The 25,754-nt window shown below is 46.0% G+C and overlaps 1 long non-coding RNA gene across 1 annotated transcript in view; it reads left to right on the forward strand.

Moving 5' to 3' along the window:
- The first annotated feature begins 831 nt into the window (after positions 1-831).
- LOC119160046 (uncharacterized) overlaps positions 832-25,754 on the forward strand; it is a 30,087-nt gene continuing 5,164 nt past the window's right edge. Inside the window, exon 1 of the long non-coding RNA XR_012894256.1 lies at positions 832-1,006. This is a non-coding gene — a long non-coding RNA (uncharacterized LOC119160046). The remainder of the gene's footprint in view (positions 1,007-25,754) is intronic.

A 25,754-nucleotide genomic window follows, 5' to 3' on the forward strand; every position in this document is an offset into this window, starting at 1 on the left:
GTCTTCGTTAGCTCCCTGGTAAATCAGTCTGCACCTTCGAGTCACAGCGCACAATGAAGTGCCGGTAAATATTTAGACGGAAAAGTTTTCGGGGGGTGGGGTAAAGTGTTGTCTCAATTTATTGATGTTATTTTCTGTCCAGTGAGCAGCAGCGTTCCCGTGAATATTTTTTTATGAAGTGTAATCGACTTGCTGATGTTTCTTAGCCACCCGATAATGATATATTCCTTGACATTTCTATCTTTTTGCTTCAACTTTATTTATATTTATTTTTTTACCCTCAGGGCCAAATGAAGTTACACCGGGGGGTGGGTTATTTACAATAAAATATTTAAATGTACACAAATCAATGAATACGGTTAGATCGTACAAATAAATCTCCTAAAACTACAATGTCTGCTAAATAAATCTCTTAAAAGTGCAATGTCGCTTCCTTATAGATCCAGTAAAAAACAAAAAACAAAAACAAAGCACATTATAGAAGGTTTAGCCCAATGCCGTAGTCGAACGTTTTCTTCCCTTCTACTCCGAATATCGTGAGTCGTGGCAAGAGGGGGTTTCAGCTAGGCATACTGAAATGGTGTCTATCTGGGATACTTGATTCGGGGCGAAAGTGAAGCTTTATATGTTGAACTGATTCATCGGGCATACAATGAAATCGCTGAACTATCAACCACGCAGTCGATAGAACATCCAGAGGGTAGCTCGGACATCGTCCTAATCTGTCCCTTAACTTTATTGTTTTGCCTTTCTGTTCCACGATTAAGGTCGGCTGCCCGCAACCTGCCCTATAGTCTTATGTCTGCTGTACCCTTTCGCTTTGCAGGAAGGTGATGGCATCGTAAATTGGGACAGAAGTCCTCCACTTTGACCGAGTGACTCCTGCCTTTCTCTCACTGTTCATCTTCCTGTCCCCGGCGTGATCCACATCTCGGACGACAACTATCGAGACCCAAGAGGGGCAGCGCGCAGAAGAAGAAGAAAAAAACGGAACGAGCAAACAGAGGTTGGTCCTTTCGGGGCACAATAACCCATGTCGAACACGTCGGCAATGTCGTCGTCCATATATAGATGCGGCGGCGCGGATGCCACAAACACAGCAAGCGCACACCGCACACGTGAGCAAGGACGCGCGAAGGCTTCCACTCAAAGACTCCAGGGGTGCCGCTTTCTCAATCCGCGCCTTGTGCGACCCCGCGGGCTTTTGTCGCAGCGCGTGACGTGGTTACGACGGCCGTCAACCGACAGCTGAGGGATCGAAGGAGGCGGCCACCGTGGCCCACTTTTTTTTTTTTCATTTCTCCTTTCTTCGTACGTGCCTCCCACATTCTTCCATTCTTGTCCGTTCTGCCTTTTTCGTGTAATTTAGTTTGTTCCCCCTCATCAGGCCTTTCTCTTCTTTTTTTTTCTGCTTGCTTTGCTTAGTAATTCATTCTCTTCTGTGTTTCTTTTTCATATTCTCTGCACATTTCTTTCTTCTCTCCCATCTTCTTCAGTGAAGAGCTATCCTACGACCGAGTGACTCTGGATTCTGACGTCAAGCTATGAAGCCATGATTCATGGTTAAGCGAAAACGACAGAGATGTGTGTTTGCGAGTACGCTTTTGTGTGTCTCTAGAGGAAGGAGCTAGAAAGAACCCACGTGGATCCTGTTCGGCTGCTACCGCTCTATTGAATGAAGTGAGTTGTGACGAGGCCTTGGCTGCCGAAAAACGCCTTTTCCTCGACGGACTCGATGAGAAATGGCCGGTAATGGCGCACCGCGGAGTACGCCATCGGGGCCACACTGTCTTATTTCCGAGCGTTCCGCCAATGTTCGGTACCGCGCTTTTTCGAAACGTCCAGCGCCCCAAAATTATAAAGCAAAGAACGTGACTAAGTTTCCTCTGCTGTCAATTTGGGGTGGAACATAGTAAACGTATCTGCCGCCAGCCATCATTAACTATTCTTAATGACGTATACTTGTCTACTGCGGATCACTTGATTATGAGATCGAAAAACACTAGTCTCAATTTACAGCCCTTGACTGCAGCACTAGCGAAAGCGGGTTGTTTGCCTATTGGGTACTTATCAATCAATCAATCAATCAATCAATCAATCAATCAATCAATCAATCAATCAATCAATCAATCAATCAATCAATCAATCAATAATTGAATAATAATTTAAATATATAATATGTCTTTAAACAATAAGATACGTGTACACTGAGCCTACTAAGCACGTACACGAAAACATACGATATGCAGATTCGTTCTTCAAAAAGCAAGAAGTTGGTTATTGTGTTAATTTTTCAATGACGCTGTCCTCGCGACCCTTGGATTTGTGGTAGTCGGGGTTGACGTTGTTTTTATAGCTAAATATTCTGTGGTCTTCGTTACTGTTCTTGAGGTGGTGGTCCTTTAAAGCAGGGGTCGGTGACATTCCAAGGCGGAGGACTGTGTTCTACGAAGCCGACGTGACCGGGTGCTCACGGTGAACAGGTAAAGGGGGGAGGGGGCATACTCTGGAGGCAAAGAGAAAAACATTGACGAGCAGCGGCAACACTGTAGAAAACTGATATAGAAATCTTGCCCATTTAATACACAAAGGGCTTCTTCACAGCCGAGGTAGGAATTGAGAGGGGGGGTTCCCACGTTACTTCGGGAGCCGCCCAAAGGGGCCCCGAGGGCCGCACGCGGCTCAAGGGCAGCAGGTCGCCGATCCTTACATTATAGAGCATCGTAAGACAAATGGGGGCAAATTCAGGTCGAAGATTCTGTGTACGCTATTCCCCTGTTAGATGTATGTCAGGGCACTGTTATCATTCGCGCCTTGTGGCCGATCCCTACTACAAGAAAAGAGGAGTATGTTAGGGCACCCAAGTGACGGTGACCATAGACTCATTGTGGTCCCTTTATGTTCTTTTGTGCACTGGTGGCGCACAGGCCGCGGAGCACCAACACAAAAATGTCGTCAATCCTACAAGAGTGCTGTTACGTCCGACTCTATGAAAGTAGAGTGAAACAATTGGAATTGCATACAAAACAAGAAAAGTATAACAATGGAACGTAAAACGCGTCCCCGCTATCAACCATGAATTCCCGCGCGCACTAAACCGTTCATGTGGAAAACCCCTCGAGAAGTACAAAAATCACCGGACGAGAAGCATCTTAATCTCAACTTTATTCAAGAGACGACAAAGAAATTTTTCGAGTCAAAGGAATATAATGACGCTCGCGGCCACGAAGTTTCGGCCTCGCGAGCAGTAGCGGTCGTCGCGCATAATTCCATTTGACGGCGCCCCGTAGAAAGTGGCTCTGTCAGCATAATAAGCAGCTGTCCTCGTCCGAAATAAAAAAAAAAATAAAAAAAGAGAACGCAAACAAACGTAACGAACACCTCTCGATGTCCTCGGTGAATGCCGCACTGCGCGGCGTGGTTCCTCTGTGCATTGATGCCGGGTGACGAGCGAAATGAACCACGCACCGAGTGCACTACTCTGCATGAGGGCGGAATAAGCTCTCTTTCTTCCCTCGATTCATTATTATGATTTTCCTTTCTTGCGCAATGACCGCAACTCCACCCGTGCCCACACGACCACGAAACGTCGAGGGTCTGTCGCTGTTTCCATTGTGCCGCGACGATGTTGGAAGGAGAAGAGGGAGAGAGGAGGAAGAGGACCGGCACGATGCATTCAGGACAGCAAGTGCGGTCGCTCGGATTTCCTGCGGGTGCTGCCGGTGCGCTTGGGTCAGCGAGCGTTTGTGCGTGCGTACGTACCCCACACATTCCCCCACTTTCTTTCATTCCTTCTAGAAGCCCGCCAGAGATCTACCTTTTTCCCCCGGGCTTTTGTAGTTCGCGCTACGCGTTCATTATTCATGCATATCTCCCGTAGGAAAAAAAAAGAAAAAAAAGAAAGATTCCTCGTTTTCAGCTTACTCCTGTGTGTGTGTTTTCCCCCTTTACATTCACCTTCTTTATTGCTCTTTGTGCGTAGAGGCAAGGTCTTAAAGACACCGCTCTCCGCGTTCAACAGAGTTGCGTGCAGCACCTTTGGAGCAACCAACTGAACGCGTCGTCTATTTCCGTGTTCCAACCTGTTTACGCGCCATTCGTGTTCCTGCACGAAAGTTGTATCTCGTGGAGGTTGTCGTTTCAGCCAACTATATACCCGAAAGGCTGTCTTAAGCTTCCTTATCGAAGAAGACGACGTTGGTATAGGCTGCACCTAGACGGGACTGGAAGCTATACTCTGACTGTTGTCAGGCCAACTATGCATGTTAACCAGTAGAAGACGATGACGACGGCAACGCAACAAGCATGATACGTCATTTTAACATATGGTGTAGTAGCACAAATTTGACAGGGACACAGAGTGCAAGAAAACACGACGCTCGCTACACTCGCGAATAATTTTATTTCAGAAGCAGCACTTCATATGTGACACAAGTCCCTAGCGACACAGGCAAGAACTACGAACTACGAGATCACAAGATGGTCGCGCCTGTTCTTGTTCGCGTCTGCATGAGTGGTTTCGGACGAAATACATAATCTGTTGTCTCACAGCATCGACATCTGTCAGACTGCTCCCACTGCCCTAACTGGCCCGCCAACAAACAGTGTTGTTATAGGTCTGATGAAGTTTGTGGAAGCGTCATATAAGCGTTCTCGTGCGACGGGTTTCATAGACGCTGCCTAAACTTGTCCCTTACAGCATTCGCTTCCACTTTTAAAACTCCCGCTTTGCTTGAGGAATGATTGAACTTGTGTTGGGCGATGTTACGACCGGCCCTGGGGAGCCAAGCAGGGAGAGTTTGGGGGAGAACCGGTTCTTGACCTGACGGTGTCGTCCACCCCCACCTCCCCATTCGGGTTCCTCCTCGCCGGGAGAGCTACGGGGTCTGCTGTGCGTTCGTGACCATATTTGGTAACATTTTGGGGCGCCGGGACCATATATGGACCTCGTGTTGGGTTGTGCCACTCCTTGTGTTGTGAGAGGTGTTTTCCCCTCCCTCGTGGCCGAGGTGCCGGCGACACCGTATTGGCTGACGATGCGGACAAGGCGCCCAGTGTCAACAACGTGGCGCTATAAAATGCCGAAGACGTTTTGTAACCATGCACTCTTCTCTCTTTGGGTCAGTTGACCACTTCTCCACATGTAAATAAATCTCTGTTGTTCGTTCGGGCGCTTCTTCTCGCTGAATTGTTGGACGATGGATCCTGCGACGGGGCCAGCTACCGAAAACGAGACCGGCAGGACCCGGAGTCACAACAACTGGTGGCAGCGGTGGGATGCTGATAACCCCGAAAGCGACCACTGGACGGAGTGAGCCCGAAGTTCAACAACGGGACGACAGGAGAAGGAGGACACGAGCTCATCGACTTCCAGAGGGAATCGAACGGCACTTCTGAGAGGCACGACGCCGGAGACATGACTGCGAACTGGGTGAGTGCCGGCTTTCTCTGTTAAATTTTACCAGGCATTTACTCTATGTGTTAAGTAAAAGATGGTAGAGAGGGGCTGTCTTGGTCATTGGGTTAACAGGTAACTTGCGTCAGGCAGAAATTGTGTGATAACTTGGTTAAGCTCTTTCTGTCAGTGGCGTCAAGGTTAACAGTGACAGGGCAGGATTCCGTGTAAGAGCTTTTGGAGCTTTATTTGTAGACTAAGTTAACGGAAAACTTGAGGCAAGGCAGGTATCTAGAGCAGTCGTTGCCGTCAAGGTTAATTAGTTGCAGGACAGGAATCTTTGTGGAACAGAGACAGCGGTACTGGAGGCAGCCATGAATCTGAAATCCCTGCGAAAGTCCATGTTGTTGCTTCTTGCAAGGGAGTTGAATCTGGAGGTGTCGGACTCTCAAAGAAAGCCAGAGCTGATAGAGGCGATTCTCGCATTGGGGGCGGAGGATGACGAGCTGTCAGAATGTGTCGAGGAGATTCAGGAGAGGCAAGCGGCAGAGGCCGAAAGAAAGGCGGCCGCGGCCGAGGCCGAAGAAAAGGCGGCGGAGGCCGAAAGGAAAGCGGCAGAAGCCGAGGCAGATAAGATGCGAAAGCACGAGCTTGAAATGAAGCGCCTCGAGCTAGAGATTAGCCATAATAGTAGAGCAGGAGGCAGCGAGGCATCCGGTACCGCAGAGCGGGTCAGGTTCAAAATGACGGACCTAATGAGATCGTACAAGCTAGGGGAGGATATTGGGCTGTTTCTCGTCAACTTTGAGAGAACTTGTGAAAGGCAAGGTTTCAGCCAGGATACGTGGCCTCAACGCTTGTTGTCCCTACTTCCGGGGGAGGCCTCAGAAGTAATCGCGCGCCTCACGAAAGAGGAGGCTGACGAGTACAGTGAGGTAAAGTCGAGCCTTCTCAAGAAATACAGGTTGTCAGCGGAAGGTTTCAGACAAAAATTTCGCAACGCCGTAAAAGAGAGCAATGATTCATACCCGGAGTTTGCTTACAAGTTAATGGCCAACATGGGGGAGTGGCTCAAAGAGGCAAAGGCGTATGGGAATCATGACAAGGTGCTCGAGTGTATCGGTCTGGAACAATTCTATCAAAGGTTACCAGAAAAGGTGAGGTTCTGGGTTCAGGATAGACCAGACGTGAACACCGTAACAAAAGCCGCAGAGCTCGCTGAAGAATTCGTTACGCGCCGCGCCCTCGGGGCAAACAGCGAGCCTAAAAGGGAAAAATTCCTACGGCCGAATAAGGCGCCGTTTAGAAAACAACCAACAAGTCTCGCACAAAAGGGTGAGGAAAACAATTCATCTAACCATGGGGCGTCGGCAGAGGCAAGCAAAAGGAAATTTGAGGCGAGAAAACCGGCTGCTTGTTTTAATTGCCATGAAACAGGGCACTTCGCGAAAGACTTCCCGAAAGAAAAGGTGGCCTTTTTATCTATAAATGAAGCCGACGAGAACATGAAGTTGTTAGAGCCCTATATGTACGACCTTACCGTGAACAGCAAGCAGTGTCGGGTTCTTAGAGACTCCGCAGCCACTATGGACGTAGTTCATCCGTCTTTTGTTCAGTCCGGACAGTATTCAGGAGACTGTGCCTGGATTAGACAAGCCGTAGAAGCAAACAGTCAGTGCCTCCCCGTAGCTAAAGTTGTCCTTAAAGGCGCATTTGGTACGTTGGAAACGGAAGCCGCGGTATCGCCATATCTACCCCCTCAGTATCCTTACTTATTTTCAAATAAGTCAGATCAAATGCTGAAGGAGAAAGGTCTAACGTTGGGAGAAGGCATAGTGCAGGCACTGACTAGATCAAAGGCACGTGCGCTGGCTGCGAGAGCAACATTCACTGAGGCAAACAAGCCTCAAATCGACAACGGGCCTGGTTGCGAGTTGGACACCACGGTAACAAATCGACTTGTGCGAGAACAGGCTGCAGAAGCCGTAGTCGCGGAGGCAACCATTCCTAAAGGCGAAGTTGAACCTCCTCCCGAATTGGAAGGGGTCAATTACGCCTCGTTGACCGAGCAAATAGAAAATGCCGTTGCTCCCAAGCCGATTCCTGGTAGTACAGAGGATAGCACAGAGGGTGACACATTCCAGGTACTAGGAACTACAAAAGAGTTGTGTGTCATGCCAACTTCGGATAATTTCAGTCGGCTGCTGCAGGTGAGCCCCGCTTCATTAATAACCGAACAAAAGGGTGACCCAACGCTTAAGCAATTCCAGGACAGTTCGAAAGAGGGAATCGCCAAACGAAATGTGAGATTTCAAGAGAGGAGCGGCATACTCTATCGAAAATATCTAGATAGGCGAGGAGTAGAGTTTGACCAGGTAGTCGTACCTCAGGCGTATCGTCAGGATTTGCTTAGTTTGGTGCATGGAGAATCATGGTCAGGCCACTTAGGCGTAAAGAAGACGAAAAATCGTCTTTTACAGGAATACTACTGGCCTGGATGCTTTGAAGATGTAGAGAGGTTTGTAAAATCTTGCGATGTGTGTCAGCGAGTGGGTAAGCCGGGAGATAAGGCGAAATTTCCAATGAAGCTGGTACCCGTAATCACTGAGCCCTTTCGTCGGTTGGTAATTGCCACAGTAGGTCCTTTGCCCAAGACAACTTCAGGCTACCGTCACATCCTGACCTTAATCTGCCCAGCTACTAAATTTCCAGAGGCGGTCCCGCTAAAAGAGCTAAGTTCCGTGGAAGTAGTGAACGCACTTCTGTCCGTGTTTGCCCGGGTAGGCTTTCCTGCCGAGATACAATCAGACCAGGGCACCATTTTCACGAGTGCCTTAACGACAACCTTTCTAGAGCGGTGTGGCGTGAAATTATTGCATAGTTCCGTCTACCATCCGCAGTCTAACTCGATAGAAAAGCTTCACTCCGTGATGGAGCGAGTGTTAAGAGCCAACCTGTGCTTAGTTCACCGGACTACTCGAGGCCTTTCATAGTCCAATGCGACGCTAGTGATAGAGGCATGGGGGCAGTTCTTAGTCAAAGGGATGAGGGGGATCAAGAGCATCCCGTCCTCTATGTTGGCCGGAAACTCACCCTTCGCGAGCAGGTTTACAGCGCTAGCGAAAAGGAATGTGCGTGCTTGGTTTGGGCAGTCCAGAAACTGGCTTGTTATATTGCCGGAAGCAAGTTCATTGTGGAAGTGGACCACTGTCCTCTCACCTGGCTACAGACCATGTCCTCTAAGAACGGCCGCCTGCTGCGTTGGAGCCTCGTTTTGCAACAATATACGTTTGAAATACGCTACAAAAAGGGTGTACTCCATGGCAACGCTGATGGCTTAAGTCGATGCCCCTGACGCGAGAGGATGTCTCGAGAACTCTGGCATTTTTTTTTCCTGACCTAGACAAGAGCTAGTGATTGTTTTTTTACTCTTTTAGGTGTACTTGTTTGAAAACGTTGAAGACACGGCTATCCAGGTTTTCGGGTTCGGTGTGCTTCCAGTGTTGTTGTTTTGTGTCACCTTAAAGTGTGAGTAACATTTTGAATAAATTGTGTATTTCCTTTAATATCAGTTAAAGGGGAAAATTGCCTGGTGGAGTTTGGCGGAATTGTCCGGCGCTCACCGGCTGAGTAGTTGTGTTTTCATGTGCGTATGTGACATCTGTTGAGCCCTCAATGAAGCAGGTGTTGCCCTCGACTTCATCAAAGACAGTCGTCACCAAACCGACTGCCGGCGCTGATCTCTCCGGACAGTGGCTGCAAACCTCAGCCCATCGAGATCTTCACCCCCCCGCGCGAGAGACTGTTACGACCGGCCCTGGGGAGCCAAGCAGGGAGAGTTTGGGGGAGAACCGGTTCTTGACCTGACGGTGTCGTCCACCCCCACCTCCCCATTCGGGTTCCTCCTCGCCGGGAGAGCTACGGGGTCTGCTGTGCGTTCGTGACCATATTTGGTAACATTTTGGGGCGCCGGGACCATATATGGACCTCGTGTTGGGTTGTGCCACTCCTTGTGTTGTGAGAGGTGTTTTCCCCTTCCTCGTGGCCGAGGTGCCGGCGACACCGTATTGGCTGACGATGTGGACAAGGCGCCCAGTGTCAACAACGTGGCACTATAAAATGCCGAAGACGTTTTGTAACCACGCACTCTTCTCTCTTTGGGTCAGTTGACCACTTCTCCACATGTAAATAAATCTCTGTTGTTCGTTCGGGCGCTTCTTCTCGCTGAATTGTTGGACGATGGATCCTGCGACGGGGCCAGCTACCGAAAACGAGACCGGCAGGACCCGGAGTCACAACAGCGACAAAGATGAGTGATTGGCCTTGAACTTCAAATTTTCCAGCTAATCATGCGACGAAGAAAAGGAAGAACAAGAGAAAAGGTCAGAAGGTTAACCAAGCACTTGCCTGGTTGGTTACCCACACCAGGCGTTGAAATAACGGAAAAGCAGGAGGTTAACATAACAAATATCTGTTGTAACACTGGGTCATGGTAACACACACAAACACACACACACACACACACACACACACACACACACACACACACACACACACACACACACACACACACACACACACACACACACACACACACACACACACAATTGTGACAGCAAATGATGATAGCTAACAGTACCTAATATTACTCACAATATTCATAAATGTTTGTAGTAAGTATATTAGTACGATAATGGATTCGCAATCCTCTGATGCAACGGCATAATCATCAAATCTGTGTTCGATTTTTTTTTCTTTTGACAATGATCTGTCCTCAGTAAGAACCAGCGCTGTCACTGTATAGCGTTTGGTTGGGTGCAGTCAGCCTGTAACAGTGACACGTAACTTCTTCAAACGTCCCGCCGATAACACGGCTGTTGGAGGCAGTGTTGTCCGTTATTAGAATACGTACGTAATGCAGAATGTTGTGTGCTATACCTTCTACCGTAAACCCACAACGCAGCTCAGCATCGCATTGTCGAGTTGCGCAATGCAGAGGCGCACTGCAAAAATGTTCCAAACGATTAAAGTCAGTGCTGTTTCGACCTGCTGACTCTTGTCCTGGCATTCAACCTACTGCACAGATCTAATACAAAGACTAGCTCCGACGTGGCGTTTACGCATTCCATTGTGCGCTTTCATTATGCAACCTCGCTTTCCCGTGACGTAACACGTGCGCGCTTACCCCTACCACCACAGAGAGGAGTGGATTAATGGGAGAGAGAGAGAAAAAAAAAGAAAGAATAGAAATTCGCTTCGAAGTTTAGACCGACAAGGCACACACGTAGATCAAACCCCTCTCCCTCCCTGACATGGTTCGGTTTCTTTATTTTTTTCCAATATATGTGAACAAAACAAAACAAAAAAGAAACAAACCACGGATTTTGTACTGCCTCCTTTATTGCATTGTTCTGCTTTGCACGTCTTTGTAGCCCAAGTGGAACACACAATGTCGCAGTGAGATAACAAGTGTATTGATACCGCCAAACACCAACAAAGCAGCATCCATGTAAGCCTGCAATAAAGTGATTTCATTGAAAAAAAAAAGCTGCTGACTGAATAGCGATGTAGCGGAGAAGTGCACACTATAAAGAATCTGTACGTGACTTCTGTTGCAGGACTTGCGCCTCAATGTTAGAACACTATATTAAAAGGAGATGCTGCTTTATGTTTTAGCGCTTGAGGAATGTACGCTCACCTTGACAGCTTCGAAAAAAAAAACATGAAAAGAAGAAAGAATGCAATAGATGATATCAGAGCGAGAGAGAGAGAGAGAGAGAGAGAGAGAGAGAGAGAGAGAGTCATGCGAAGCAGTTAGAAAGCGTTCAATAAACCCTGCCTGTGTATTGATTGGTTATCGAATTAATTGGCGTAATTTTCCCTGAGTTGGATAACATACATGATACATACGCCTACACGTACGAGACATTTGCTCTGCATTACGTCACGACTGCTTGTTTGTTTCCCTGGACTGATGAATCATACCCACTCAGGGAGACTGGCCAAGAAAGCGTAGGGCAGTTTTTTGTGATCATTTTAACTATGTGTAATGAATTTGTATTATAATATGACTAATGTAAGGAAAAGGACATAAAAAGGGAGCAAACGACAAAAAAATAGAAAAGTCAAGCTGAGAAATTTTGAGATTTCAGGTGTTGTGATTACCACTCAGCTGCGTTTACTTCACTTTGACAATTAGAATTTTTGGGGGGGAGTAATAAATAATAATTATTTGATTGAAGATCACAAAGGTATACGTTTGTATGCCTGAATATAATCGCAAACGGCATTGAAAGCATCCCTGTGGCAATGTCCCAAAACTGGGGCACCAAAGCTTACTAAGTTTTGGTGCAGTTTCCACCGTCAATCTAACGCCTATCTTCAGAAATGGAATAACTAGAAACATTTTTCGAAGTATAGCGTATCGGCTACAATACAAAAAATAATGTTCTAGTAATTCCATTTCTCCGCAGAAAGCGCAGAGGGGTGATATCGTCTGACCAGCTCTGTGTAGATACAGGTTTAGGGGGGGGGGGGGGGGGACACGACTTTGGAATTTAGTAATTAAAACTTCGAGCTTTCTGGACTGGCTCCAGTGGGGTCGCCATGGACACTTGAGGTGGTTATATTAGGTCCATGTAGTTACCTTTTCTATCGTATCAGTGGAGATTGCTGATTTTCGATATCTTATTGCTGTAATATATTCAACATCTGGTAGTATGGATAAAACTGGGCCATCAAGTGCGGCTCGTGCTAAGGAATCGGCCAATTCATTTAATCTTAATCCACAATGTCCCGGAATCCATAGTAACCTCAGGAGTCTCAACTGCGGGGGTACTAATGTTTTGATTGTCCTTACCATTCGAGAGCTCTCTGAAGCTGTACGACTGCATTCGCACTGCTTCTTTTTCGTTTCGCCGAATCCTTTATTATCAATAAGGAATGGGAAAGGGTGCTCATGGCCCCGCCTTGCTTACTCTGTTTTTAAGTCTTGTTGTCGGGTACGATAGTCTGGACAATAAATAAATATATTGTAAAGGCGTTTATTGAGCGGTTCCGTGAGAGTCGACCAGTTTGATTAACGGCCCAGCTTGAGGAACCTGAGAGCATGCGGCGTCCTCGAGCAACGCGCGGTATAGAGACGATGTATCGGTAGAGACTCCCCTATAGATGTCACTGGAGAGGTTTCCTGTACCATTCATTCCTCTTCGCTACAAGATGAATAAATAAATAATTAAAGTGCGCAGTTAATTACTTCGACTGTTCTCGTGGGCACGATGAATGAAGCCAACTGAAAGGCAACTATAGTTGCCTTTCAGTTGGCTATATTGTATATATACATATTGAGTGACCTCAGTTAGCTATTGTATATACACAATACTGCCGCTGTGGTAGCCTTCTGGTAATGCGCTGAGCTCGAGGTCTTAAGTTCAAAGCCAATTGCTGTGGCCGTAATTGGATGGAAGTGAAATATCAAAGCGTTTCTCTACATAGATGTAGGTACAGTTTAAAGATAAAAAAAATAAACGTCAGATATTAAATAATTTGGAGCCCTCTGGTACAGTGGCCCTCATAATCGGATCATCGTCATTGAACGCGACGCTCCACAATTTGTTTATTATTTATTACATTATATATCTGGGTGCCTACTCGCTCGTTAAGTCCCAACCATTGGCCGGAAACCTCTTTCGACGGGCGCTGTCTTTAGCCGCTGATAAGTGGATAGACTAGTTAATCCAATGTGGGTAAAACGCTGTGCGACTGAATCAATGTAGAACGGTACATCTTATTTCACTTTCTGCTAAGCTGGCATAAAAATAACGCGCGTTAAATGCCAAATGTGATCAAGCTATCTGTGATCAACAATATGAATTTCGGCTCATTATATTAGCGTCTAAACGATGAGCGCTACTATGGTAGCCAAAACTAGAATGAGGACGTATTAATAGTGAGTTATGTAGATAAGCCGCTTAAGTTAAGCGTGCCCCTTAACCGAACGTGCTTACCAGATGGAAGGGCGCCGATTACGGCTTAAGCGCAGTAACCTTTACACTTGAGGCAGTAAACGCCTCAAGAGAGCTGCATCGATGGGTAACCGTGCTCCAGAACAATATAACAAAGAAGGAAAAAAAAAACAAGGTCATTGATGAACTTAGTGAACCGCAGCTCTCCAAAAGGGTTTTTTTTTTTTTTTTTGGTGCGTTGGTTGTTGATGGGAAATCATATTGCCTAGCAAAGCAGAACGAACATTGCCGAGAAAATAGTGGAGTACACCTGACGTATGCTCGATCTAAATCCCGTTGAAGTGAACCCGCTTCCTTTACGTTGAAAGAAATTTTATCAAAAGGAGTTTCGTTGCTGACTGTATACGGTGCAGCATCGTGAGTAAGCGTGTATTTACTGCAAGCAACGCAAAAAAAAAAAAAAAAAATCAAATGACGCTGCTTCTTCAAACAGAAACTGGTTTGACATTTCAAGGAAATGTGAGCCTCGTAATATTGTGCCATCGTCAACTATAAAACTGTTTTATACGCATTAAAGTAACAAAGCGTCATTGTGCTTCGCCATGCTTTGTGTTTGCGAAGACCTTCGCACAGGGTTATGTCATTGGTCTCTTCACGGTGTACGGTTATATTCTGTCTCGCGAGTGGATGCGTGCTTTCTGAAAAAAAAAAAGGATAGATTCCTTTGCAACATGTTACCCATCGTGAACTATAGCTCTCCGGTGCGAGTTCCCAAGTCCAAAGGCCTGCGCAGTGCTCATGTGTCGGTATCGCATTACTCTTTTACGACACTTGCTAACGCTCAGAGACGTGGCGCTGTTTTACCACACACGGCCTTGCTTCAACAAACTCCCTCATCGATCTATACTTCGACGATTGACGGATGGGAGGTTATGAACGTGGTTGAAACAAAGCGGATCCGGAAGGGCTCATGGCGCCATCTATAGGAGCATGCAGGCGATACTCCATCGATCTGTGTTTCACTTCTTTCTTTCTTTCTTTCTTTCTTTCTTTCTTTCTTTCTTTCTTTCTTTCTTTCTTTCTTTCTTTCTTTCTTTCTTTCTTTCTTTCTTTCTTTCTTTCTTTCTTTCTTTCTTTCTTTCTTTCTTTCTTTCTCAGTTGTTCCGGATTCCGGGCATACGAACGCCATCGAGTAAAGGAATGTACACTGATGGTCCTGTCATTAAACAACAGTTACACCCAGAGACGTGCATAAAGAAATGGCGGCAACATTCGAGGGCGTCGACTGAACAGCAAGAAGCGCTGCAAAGCACTCGTGAAAAGCGAGAGTACGTAGCAGGTTATCTTAGCTGAAATGGCTAGTGCATGCATGGAGTGACACACTCAAGAACATATAGGCGTCATCAGTATTCTTCGATAAAGTACACCCAAAAGAGCAAACACACTTCAGTATGCCTTGCGATTGCTTCGAGATGACAGCTCGGCACTCCGGTGCACTTATATAGCCGGTGGTGGAATATTCTATGTTCTGTGTACGTATTGGCCTCCTGCAGCCACTTAGGACAGATAAGAAGGCGATAGGAGTGTTGGAAGTGCGTACAACGTGGCTGCTTTCTATTTCCGATCGCTTCTGGCGGCCGATAGTCGATATGGACGCACGCTTCACCACACCGGTACCCACCGGGACTCATACGCAGTTGCGAAGGTCGGAAAGCCGCAATACACGCTATCCTTTTGATGCGGTAGACGTGGGTGCTGCTTCCAGCTGTAGCAAAGTGTCTTATTTTTGCCCCGCCGCAGTGGTCTAGTGGCTAAGGTACTTGGCTGCTGACCCGCAGGGCGCGGGTTGAAATCCCGGCTGCGGCGGCTGCATTTCCGATGGAGGTGGAAATGTTGTAGGCCCGTGTGCTCAGATTTGGGTGCACGTTAAAGAACCCCGGGTGGTCTCAATTTCCGGAGCCCTCCACTACGGCGTCTCTCATAATCATATAGTTGTTTTGGGACGTTAAACCCCAGAAATCAATCAATCAAATCAAAGTGTCTTATTTTCCCATTTTTCGTTTCCTATGTTCGAATCATAATTCGAACGAGATAAGAAATTTGCCCAGGCCTTCCTGGCTTCATAGGCTTAAAGATACTGGTGTGATTGACAACATTCAGAATGTTGATTTATCGGTTGAATATTTATTGCATCATCTTAGGCTGTCGTTCACGTTGTGCTTGAAGTTGTTCTTGACGTTAACTTTGTTAAAAGCTGTTGTAAAACGTTGCCGCGGTAGCCGCGTGACCGGTAGCCGCGTGACCGTGGAATATAGCGCACAAAAGTTCATTCCGGTATTCCACGTATTTCGCCTCGCGCTTGTTTGAGCACGGTATTTGTGTCTTGTCTGGTATCTCCCGCCGCTACATATAAAAACAGGACTTCTCGGTAGAGGTGGAAAACACAGGATACTGATGACCTTGCCTGGAAACAGCCTCGTTCAGCTCGTTCACACTGAAGTGGTATCGAGAGCGCAAAATACGACATAAACAAAGAAGCCCGCATGGAATCGGTCTTTCGTCTCGCATACGGGGCTGAAGAAATCAATCCATTTTGAATCAGGGACTGCTCGCTCAGCTGCACATTTTGTTATTTTTCAGGCTGTATGTTGTCTTATTTTAGATGATATGTTGTAATCATTTGGGCTAATTGAAATGAATAGTTAACAGTGGGTGGACATGCTTTCCATACTTTTCTCATCTTATAGACCTCATCGCTTATTTCAGGTTGCCAGCCATGTACAACTCAGCCTCTTAACCTCCTCCGCCTTTCATATCTCGGTTATTATTTCTGTATATCTTTTGCGCATATATAGAACACAATGACGTATATGCTTAATTAGTTTTCTTGTTGATAATCATTATTGTCATTTCACTCATTCACTGTCTTTTACCGAGCTGCCATACTACATCCAACGATTCATCATCCGAATGCAACTTCAGTGGCAGAGAACCGAAAACGTGACCCATGTCACACCGACGCAGCACCGCAACCGCTGGATTGTCTTGGTTGGTATACGCGCGCGTGTTTCGTTTCGCAAGTCACGATCTGTGTGCCACGTCTTCCCACCTCGCAAGTGTTAATCTCCGACATTCGCATCACAACATGTGGCAGTATTTTGCGCCGTTTGTGCGCAGCCAATGTATCAATCCTGTACTTGCTGTTTGGCGACTGCTTTTTTTTTTTTTCGTTTCATCATATCCCGGTAAAGCTGATTACGCATAAATGCACCCCGAATCTACTCTTATTTGTTGCTTTTCCTGCATTGCAGTAATGCCTTGCGTTTCGGCAACGCACTTGCGTTTCGGTTAGCCCAGTACAGCGCCATCACGTCATGCATCGTTTTGTCGCCACATTATCGCATGAACGATTTCTGACAGGGAAGATGAGGGATGCCATTCTCCTGCGCACCTTCGAGGTACTGCATATATGTATACCTTTAGAAGTACAAAAGAAGGCGAACTGTCCAAGGGAGGACGAGGCTTCTTTTTTTTTTTACATCATGCACAGCTAGTGAAATCGACAGTCAAGTAAGGTAAGGATTGGTCAAAAGACAATACTTGTGGTTTCTTAACTGCAGTACAATGATTCTAGCTCGAATTAAAATTAATTAAAGTGGCCTAAAAATTCCCTTTCATGGTGATTAGGATTCGGACCTCCAACCTTTTAAATACACGTGCGATTCTCTACCATTTCAACTACGACGAAGGGTGCTCCCTCGATCACTTTGTTTTTTTAATACCCCACAAAAATATGGCCGAGGAAGCGCCATTCGTCAGAGCTAAAATGGTAGAGCATCGCAGGCGTAATTCAAAAGTTTGGGGTTCGAATTCTATTGACCAAAAAGGGCGATTTTTCGACCACTTGATCATCATGTGTACGCTGAAGTTTAGCGAGCGCCGGAATTATTGTGCGCACAAGCGTGCATGTGAGCATGTCGCATTGTACCTTTTTCTTTTTTCACTTCACGGGCGTCATATAACCGCGAAGTGGAAAGTTACAACCTGTTTAATCGATCGTTTTGTAAAGTAATGTATCACTTTTTCACTCACATTATGTCCAGTTTCATTGCTTCAAAGATTAGTTATTTAAGCATATTTAGCTGTGTAATTAGGCGGAACGCTCAAAGTATTCTGAGATATTCCATGCAATAGTCAGCAGCATGAATTCGGTTGCTTCTTCACATTTTCGAACTTAGGTTACAGTTAAGTGGGATGACTGTAAAGGGGGGCTGAAAGTAACGGTCGTTGAAAACTCAAAGCCAAATAATGTAAATGAAAGAAAGTGCAATGTCAAGCCATTGAACGAAACTTGAGTCCAGGTAGACATGTTATGAAGTTGATTCCCTCAGGATGAGGCGATTGCGAAATTGGTGGATAAGCACGTTGCTCATACTTCCCTGGCGGCCCTGATCGGCATTTTCTTGGCGGCGGCATCCTTTCAATCGTATGCCTTATGTTTATTCTACGTACGCCCATGCGCAATGATTCTGCTTCAATGTATAAACAGGTTAAGGGGCACAGCAAATGTAGTTGACGATTTGCACTGAGTCTGCCTTCTTCTGTGTTGCCCGCGTTTTTCTTTATTTTTCTGGTTGCGCAATCGCACGGAAGTAATTGATTTTAAATTTAATCGAAATGCTGATCTCATTAAGCAAACGAACTCAATTCAGTTGACCACCAATGTTTACACTGCTGAGCCGCATCTCGGACTTGAACTTTTGCAGGGAACTATAAAGAAGCAAAACAGAAATATCATCGTGCAGCAAGACTGTCGACTCAGAATCGCGACAGACGTGGAGTCCTTGCGAGCGTCTGAAAGTTGAGACCATGGGATCATATAAGTAACGCGAAAAATTTGGAACTCATCTAACCGAAAGCTTTATAGCGTTTCTACGTCTACAGTTTAATATATGGTCAGCGTTGCGTTCGTCGAGTAGCTCTCCATAGTTTCAAGGCTTTTCATAAGTACCCGAAAGTAACTTCAGTGTACTTTCTCGCGCAGTGATGCATTCTAGTGCTGCCCGTATATGAAAGCCCACGGTGCATATACCGTGTATGCACGAGAAAGCAAGCTAACGTGGCCTGCGGCCATCACCGTTCTATATAGTCCGGTAGAAGCCGGTCCTGCCTGTCTCCTTATACGACGAAGCATTCCCTTTCCTCCCTCACCCGACTACTGCCACTCCCACCGCTTCCGTGCTTGCCTTTTTAATCGCTTCGGCGAACCGTTTCGAATTTCCGTCGCTCCTCGGCAACGCCGAAATGAGCGTCACGACTCGCCAAGTCACTTTCCTTGCCCCGAAACAGTGGAAGATTGATATTATAGTACGAAACGTGGTTTAATACCGTTTCCCTTTGCGGGCCTGCCTTCGTAGAATGAACCATTAATTTTCACGAAGGCTGGCTGAAACATTATTAAACAACATGTCGTACGAGCGTTCTTCTGTATTTAATAATTTGTCTCACGAGAGACTCATCAAACCTCTTTCCCTCTATCTCTATCTCTCTCTCTCACACACACACACACACACACACAGAGAGAGAGAGAGAGAGAGAGAGAGAGAGAGAGACAGACAACTCAATGCCATGAAAACCTCCGGACAGCTAAGCTGCAAGTGCGCGAGAGAGCACGCATATCATCATCATCATGATCATCATCATCATGACCATTGTCGTCGTTGTCATCATCATCATTATAATCATCTCGAAGGGCGTCATCATAATTTCGTTGTACTTTACTTTTTCACTCTTTGGTCTTGTGACCTGCGTGAACTACTACTACGCTACTAATAATACTGCTACTGCTACTAGTACCACTATCACTACTACTACAACAACTACTGCAACTACTACTATACTAATACTGCGTCCACGCCGATACAGGGTAGCATAAAGACAGCTTCGCCGCCGATTGATTGATTGATTGATTGATTGATTGATATGTCGGATTTAACGTCCCAAAACCACCACATGATTATGAGAGACGAGGTTCTTTAGCGTGCTGCCAAATCTGAGCACATGGTCCTACAGCATTTTCGCCTCTATCGGAAATGCAGTCGCCGCAGCCGGGATTCGATCCCGCGACGTGCAGGTCAGCAACCGAGTACCTTAGCCACTAGACCATAACGACGGGGCTAAAAGACAGCTTGGCCTCTAAAGAAGAAAAGTTGGCTTCCAAATGCACTGCCGCTACTTGCAGAGTTATCAACAATTCATTACCGGAAAAAGGGGGGGCACCCAATCGCTTCCTACTCGGGCTTATAGTTGAGTAGCTATGATACAATCCTAAGCCGCAGCCTCTTCCACTTTTGCTTTTATTTTTTCTACGTTGCAAACGCCGCCAATCTAGCTCCCGAGAACTGCCCGTTCATTTTCCCGGCTCATCGGATAGGGAGGGAAGGAGGCTGCGCGGCGTTACAGACGTTTCATCGCAGAACACCATACGCATGCTTTGCTCGAAGCGCGCCCCCTGCTTACCCCGACCAATTCCTCTTTCGATGGATGCGGCTCAGAGAAGCCGAGCGACCGGCTGTGGGGAAAAAAAAAAAAAAAAAAAAAAGAGCGGGTCTGCCTGTGCCTTCTCCGGAGTCGAATACGAATGATCTCATTACCCGGTCGACGCCGCCGAGACTGAACAGAACAAAAAGAACGCAAGCCAGAGAAGAGGGGAATAAAGAAGCGGGAGCCAGATTCCCACGGATAACTTTCTGGGCCAGAAAATGCGTGCAGCGTAGCGTGAACCGCACTCGAACTCGTTTGAGCAAGAGATCTGATGCGGCTAGTTTGGTTCGACAAGCAGCTGTTACAGAAAGAACAAATGCATACCCTAGAAAACTTTGGTGAGCGTTTTGTGACAATGCTTATTTCCGCGATGTGTGCTCATGTCGACATTCAATACCATTCTTACCGGTTCTTCTTTTTTTTTTCTTTATACCCTTGTGAAAGGCAACCGAGGAGAGTTTTTTTTCGTTAGCCTCCGTTCTTTCCTACTTGCTCTTCCACTTTACCCGGTCTCTGTTCGTCTGCTGTATAAATTGGTTGAGCCAGAACAATGGAAACCTGCAAAGCAGAGTTGTTTCGGAGCTTCATTTGACATTCTTTTGTTATCTCTCGTTTCATCACGGCTCCCGATGGCGATTTAGTGGTTGTGATGTTGCACCTGCCAAGGCTCAGTTTGATGAGAATGAAACGAAAAAAAAAAGAAACGGAAAAAAAGGGCGAAGAACACACTCGTATTTCTTGCGCTCGTTAAAGAACCGCAGGGTATTAAATTTGATATCGAGATTTGAGATTTGGTTTATTTCACCATACTCGATACATAATAATATATACAGTTTGAACAAAGGTCGAATGGGAAAGAGGAAATGTATCATACATAGTGAGGATAGCAGGGTGAGAGCTGCAATATCTGCAGCTTGACAAGCCTCGCCGCCCCGACACAATGGCAGCAACGTGCGGTACAGAGAGAGGTTTACTTAAGGTAACCCATTTCAACTCGCACTGCAAAAATCACTAAAAACACCCAAGAAACATTTTTATTAAAAAGTAAAACATTTATTCAAACCAAACTGGAAATAGAATTTTTAGGCACTACACGTAAAGTATCGCTGGTTAATTTGAACTTATTTAGTACAGTGGGTAGGGAAAATTGTAGTAGCTGTGACCAGTTATTGTGTAGCTGTAACCCATAGTTTGTATGAGGCCGCGGAGTGTACCAGTTTGCAGAGTGTCTCGTTGAACGTGTGGAAGGATCTACAATTAAAGTGGCAAGTGTATGTATGTAGTGGCTTTTACGGATTAGTTCTGATCTGAATGTTGTTAAGAGACAGTATTCATAGAGAAATTAATTTTTAATATCTTCAATCTTGTGAAAGAATCACACGAATGCGCATTGTGAGAAATATTTGAGATGGCACGTATTGCGTTTTTTGTGATATTATCAAGTTATGTAACGATTTTTTGTCCCCTTTCTCCAAAGTAAACGACAACAGCGTATGAGGGCAGTAAATAGGGCATGATATATCAGAAGTTTTTTGCAGTTCTGGTAATATGCGCTGACGTTTTATAAGAATTCCCACTGCTCTAGAAATTTTATTCCTTATGTAATCGGTGTGATGCTTATAATACATATGTTCGTGAAACACAACTTCTAGTGTCTTTGCAGAGGGAAAGAATGTTATTTTCACGTTATTTTAGTACAACGAATTAAGTGTTGGACGTGGTGTAGATTTCGCTCTGAAGATAAAAGCTTTAATTTTAAAACAGTTAATATGCAAGGAGTTTTTTAGTGTCCAAGTGTAAAGCTGACTAATGTAACATTTGCCAATGATATGATATTGTCAATGTTCATTACAGAAACAAAAAACTCGTATCATCTGCATAAATAACATACTCTATTGATGTGTTTATCCTTGTGATATCATTTATAAAATTAATAAACAAAAGTAGGCGAGTATGCTACCCTATGGTACGCCATGTCTTACTTTTGCTAGTGGGGACAGTTCCTTCATCGGTAGTTCACTATCGCGCATTGCATCCGAATCATATGAAATTATGTACTGGTCAAGGAATTGATTGACTTATTGCAATATAAAATGCACGACGGAGCTGTTAGTATAAAATGGTTGAATGTTTCCTCTCCAATGTGGGATGAGCGGGGTTTCGATTCCCTGTGCCACCGGGTGTTAGAATAACAGAGATCTGTGGTGTATGGTAAGTATTTATATTTAATGACATGGAGTGCGAATACGGGCTGTAGAAAGAAGCCGTGACTCAAGACACCACAAACGCCTCCTGGCACAACAATGAAATAATCGAAATATTTGGTTTTCACGATTTCATGGATAAGGTGAAAATGGAGAATTGAAGAAAAGGCCGAGAGTTCTTTGTTTCACAAAACTGACCCGAAGTACACACAGAACATACGGGTTTGTTCTGAAAAAAAAAAGGAAATTTATTACCTTGGCATGGAGATCGGTTTCGTATGGCCATTCACCACTCACCCACTCACTGTACTCACTTTGCTCGAGCACTCACTCCCTGCACTCACTACGATCACTCCCATCACTCACTCACCCACTCACTCCACTTATACAATCACTCCACCCACCCACTCACTGCACTCACTCCGCTCGAGTACTCACTCCCTGCACTCACTACGCTCACTCCCACCATTCACTCACTCACTCTTTGATAAAGATGAAATCCCTAGAAAAGCTGCGTGACTGCCCGGCTCGGTAACCGAAGCGACGACGACCAACCTTGATGTTGCGGCTGAGCCACACACTGCACAGGACAGCGGCGGCAGGAAACGCATCGCGTGCGAAAGCTTTCGTCCTCGGTTAAAGAGCTTCTTCCACGCTGCACCGTATTGGCGGCTCTGTGGTGGACCAAGAGCAGGCACTGAACGGCCGACCGAGCTGAACTCCCGAGAGCATAAAAACGCGCAGCAGCCGAAGCGCGCGCATATAGTATGCCGAAGCAAAAAAACTTAACGGACGAACAAAGTTCCGCGGCCTGCCTGGTCCGGCATTCTATAGCCGGCTCGGCGGCGCGCTCGGCTAGTGCCGAGAAAGGCAAGCAGCAAGAAGCGAGTGGGGCGCATTATGCGAAATGGAGCGAATGGTGGGTGATGGGGAGGGGAGGGGGACCTTCTTTCTCGTTTCGCAGAGAGGCTCCACTTCAATTTCGGGAGCGGCGCTCAAGCGAATCGGCGCGCGAAGACGCTGCTGTTGATAGAGGGAGAAACGGCCGGGCTTCGCTCTGGCGTTCCTCGCGAAACACGCAGGAAAATAGAAAAAAAAAAAGAGGACAAAGGAAAACTCGATTGAAGTAAACACGCGGCAGTTAATTAGCGATGTTGTTGTTACGCTTTGCAATAGCGTAACAGAATGAATCGCCGCGGACAGGGCAAATCTGCGGGCGCGTCAAGACAGCCGAGACGAGCGTGTGAAAGTGATAAAAAAAGAAAAAAAAAGGACGAAAACAATGAACGCGCTTGTATACAAGAAGCGCGGTCGAAAGGGCGCTTTGGGAGGTGATGCAAAGAATGGGAAAGGGGAAAGGGGGAGGGAGACGAACGTGGAAATAGCTTTCACTCACCGGCGTCCTCATGAATGTTTTCTGCTGCTTTGACTGGGGCGCTTCTCTGCATTCGAGCTCCGCAAACACAAAGATCTTCATTGTTCGCCCCGCAACGTCTTATCTTTCCATCCTCTCAAATTTCCTGACTCCCGTACATATAATTCCTTCGTTCCGTCCTCGTTTTCTTGTTCTTCTATACCCATTTCTCGTTGCTCCGCTTGTTTATTGCGTACTCTCTCCTTCTCTCCATTATTTTTTTTTCTTTCTTCAAACGCGTGAACATTCCCAGGCGAAGCGAGTGCTGTCAAAACGCGTGGAGTGTTTTGCATGACAATGGGATTGGACTTGAAAGGAGGGGAGGTAAAGCCGCGCACCGTGACGAAGAAATGCCAGGTCACTTGCTTCCGTTCACTGAGAAATAAAAAAAAGACCACAAAAAAAAGGGAAGAAAAAGAGAACGAACTACGATTGCGAGATGAATAAAGAAAGAAAGAAATGAAGAAATAACGAATGAATGAATAAAAGAAAGCAAAAGAAGTGCAGTTGCTGATCGTGCGGGAAAAAGAAGATTCACAGACACGCAACGTCTTTGCTCGAGTGGAACGGCGATACCGAAAGGGGCAGCCATAATCGAGCGGCAAGAACAACAGATGTGTGCGAAAGACATGAGAAAGCTGGGAAACGACTTTTATTTATTCTTTTTTTCTCGCCTAGAAACAAAGGAGGAATGCGGAAATGGCGGCGACGGAATAAACTTATCCCTTTGTAGTACAAAAGAAAACTGGGACTTCGCTGCACGGTAAAAAAAAAGAGGAACAAAAGAAAAACAAAGCGTGAAGAAAGATCGGGCAAACCTTGGAATCAACAACGTGAGTATATTGCATACACAAGCAACGTCGAGAATAAGGAAATAGTTGAATGTAAGCGCGGCATTTGCTTCGTCGCGAGAAAAAGATGTCCCCCCCCCCCCCCCCCATTCAGCTCCTCCGAGAATGGCTCGTCGAACGACGATCGGCTTTACATGAAGCGGTAACTCGCGATGACGTTAGGAAAGTCCCTGCTTTTTTACTACAACTCTCGCTCGCATTTTCCCTCTCCTTCTCCATCTTCTCGCGCGTACTCTCTTACTCGCCGTTTCACTCCTTTTATGGAGTTTAGTTTTTGTGCGTGTCGTCTTCGGTTGTTGAGGGAATGAAATATGAACCTCGAAGAAGCTCAAAAGGAAAAGAAAAAAAAACAAGAAAAAAAGGAAGTGTGACGTTTCGTGCAAATAGAACTACGGCTGCTTGCGGGGATGTTTTTTCCTTACCTTACGTTTCCTCTTTTTCTTTTTGGGTGAACTTTCTTTTCTCTTTTCTCTTCAACAGGGTTGATTTATCTCCCTTTAACGGTTTCAAAGCTAAGAGGCGCAGTTCGCTTTTAGGTCCTGAGGGCCCTTTCGGTGGGTGACATTATTATAGGTGGACAGATAATGTTGCGGTTCATGAAGCAAAACGTTCTTTTACTCGGTAACGCAGACGACGTTCTCTAGTAACGAAATTGACCTTAAAAAAAAAAAACAAGCTGTTTTGCCGGCTTTTACGTCATCCTTGCGGCAGCGCTATAGATATGGGACGCGGATTTCGGAGGCAAGCACTTCTCGTTCGTACCTGCGGGCACGTACGTTTTCTCTTTTAGCCTGCCGCAGAGGGGAAAGTGTCAGCGCACATAAATTGGCGCTTGCGTCAAAATAATCACTTTGGGATTTCATGTGATTCTTTTTTTAAATGTTTTGCAAAGTGTTGTGTAACTTTGTAAAAATTGTGTCAGTTCAGAAAAGAACATTGTCGCAGCAAAAAAAATCTCTAGCGAGGATTAATGACAAAGGATGGATAAGGTATTAAGGTACTAAACGTATGGACACTCCTATCTCCTATGTATGTATCCTTGGGGTTATGGGTAACGAAAATCTTGAGAGAAATCAAGCGACACACACCGCGGCCCGGTAATGCGTCAACCGAGCATCCCCGCTTGATATCCGAGGCACCTCCCACTCAGCAACACAAGCAGATGCAAGAAAATCCGTGCCGCTATCGTATCATGCATTACTGCAACATTGTCGGCTTAAACGCATATTATACCTTCCGGCACACCCGAAACTCGAAAGAGAGGAATGCATGCAGATGCCTTTAAAGCAACACCTTCACCCACGGCACTGTATGAGGTCAACGTTGCTTTGCTACATCTGCTCTCACAGCAATGTGGCAGACACTCTGGCGCACCTCCTTCTG

Source organism: Rhipicephalus microplus, chromosome 3, assembly GCF_043290135.1.
Source record: "Rhipicephalus microplus isolate Deutch F79 chromosome 3, USDA_Rmic, whole genome shotgun sequence".
Lineage (NCBI taxonomy): Eukaryota > Metazoa > Arthropoda > Arachnida > Ixodida > Ixodidae > Rhipicephalus > Rhipicephalus microplus.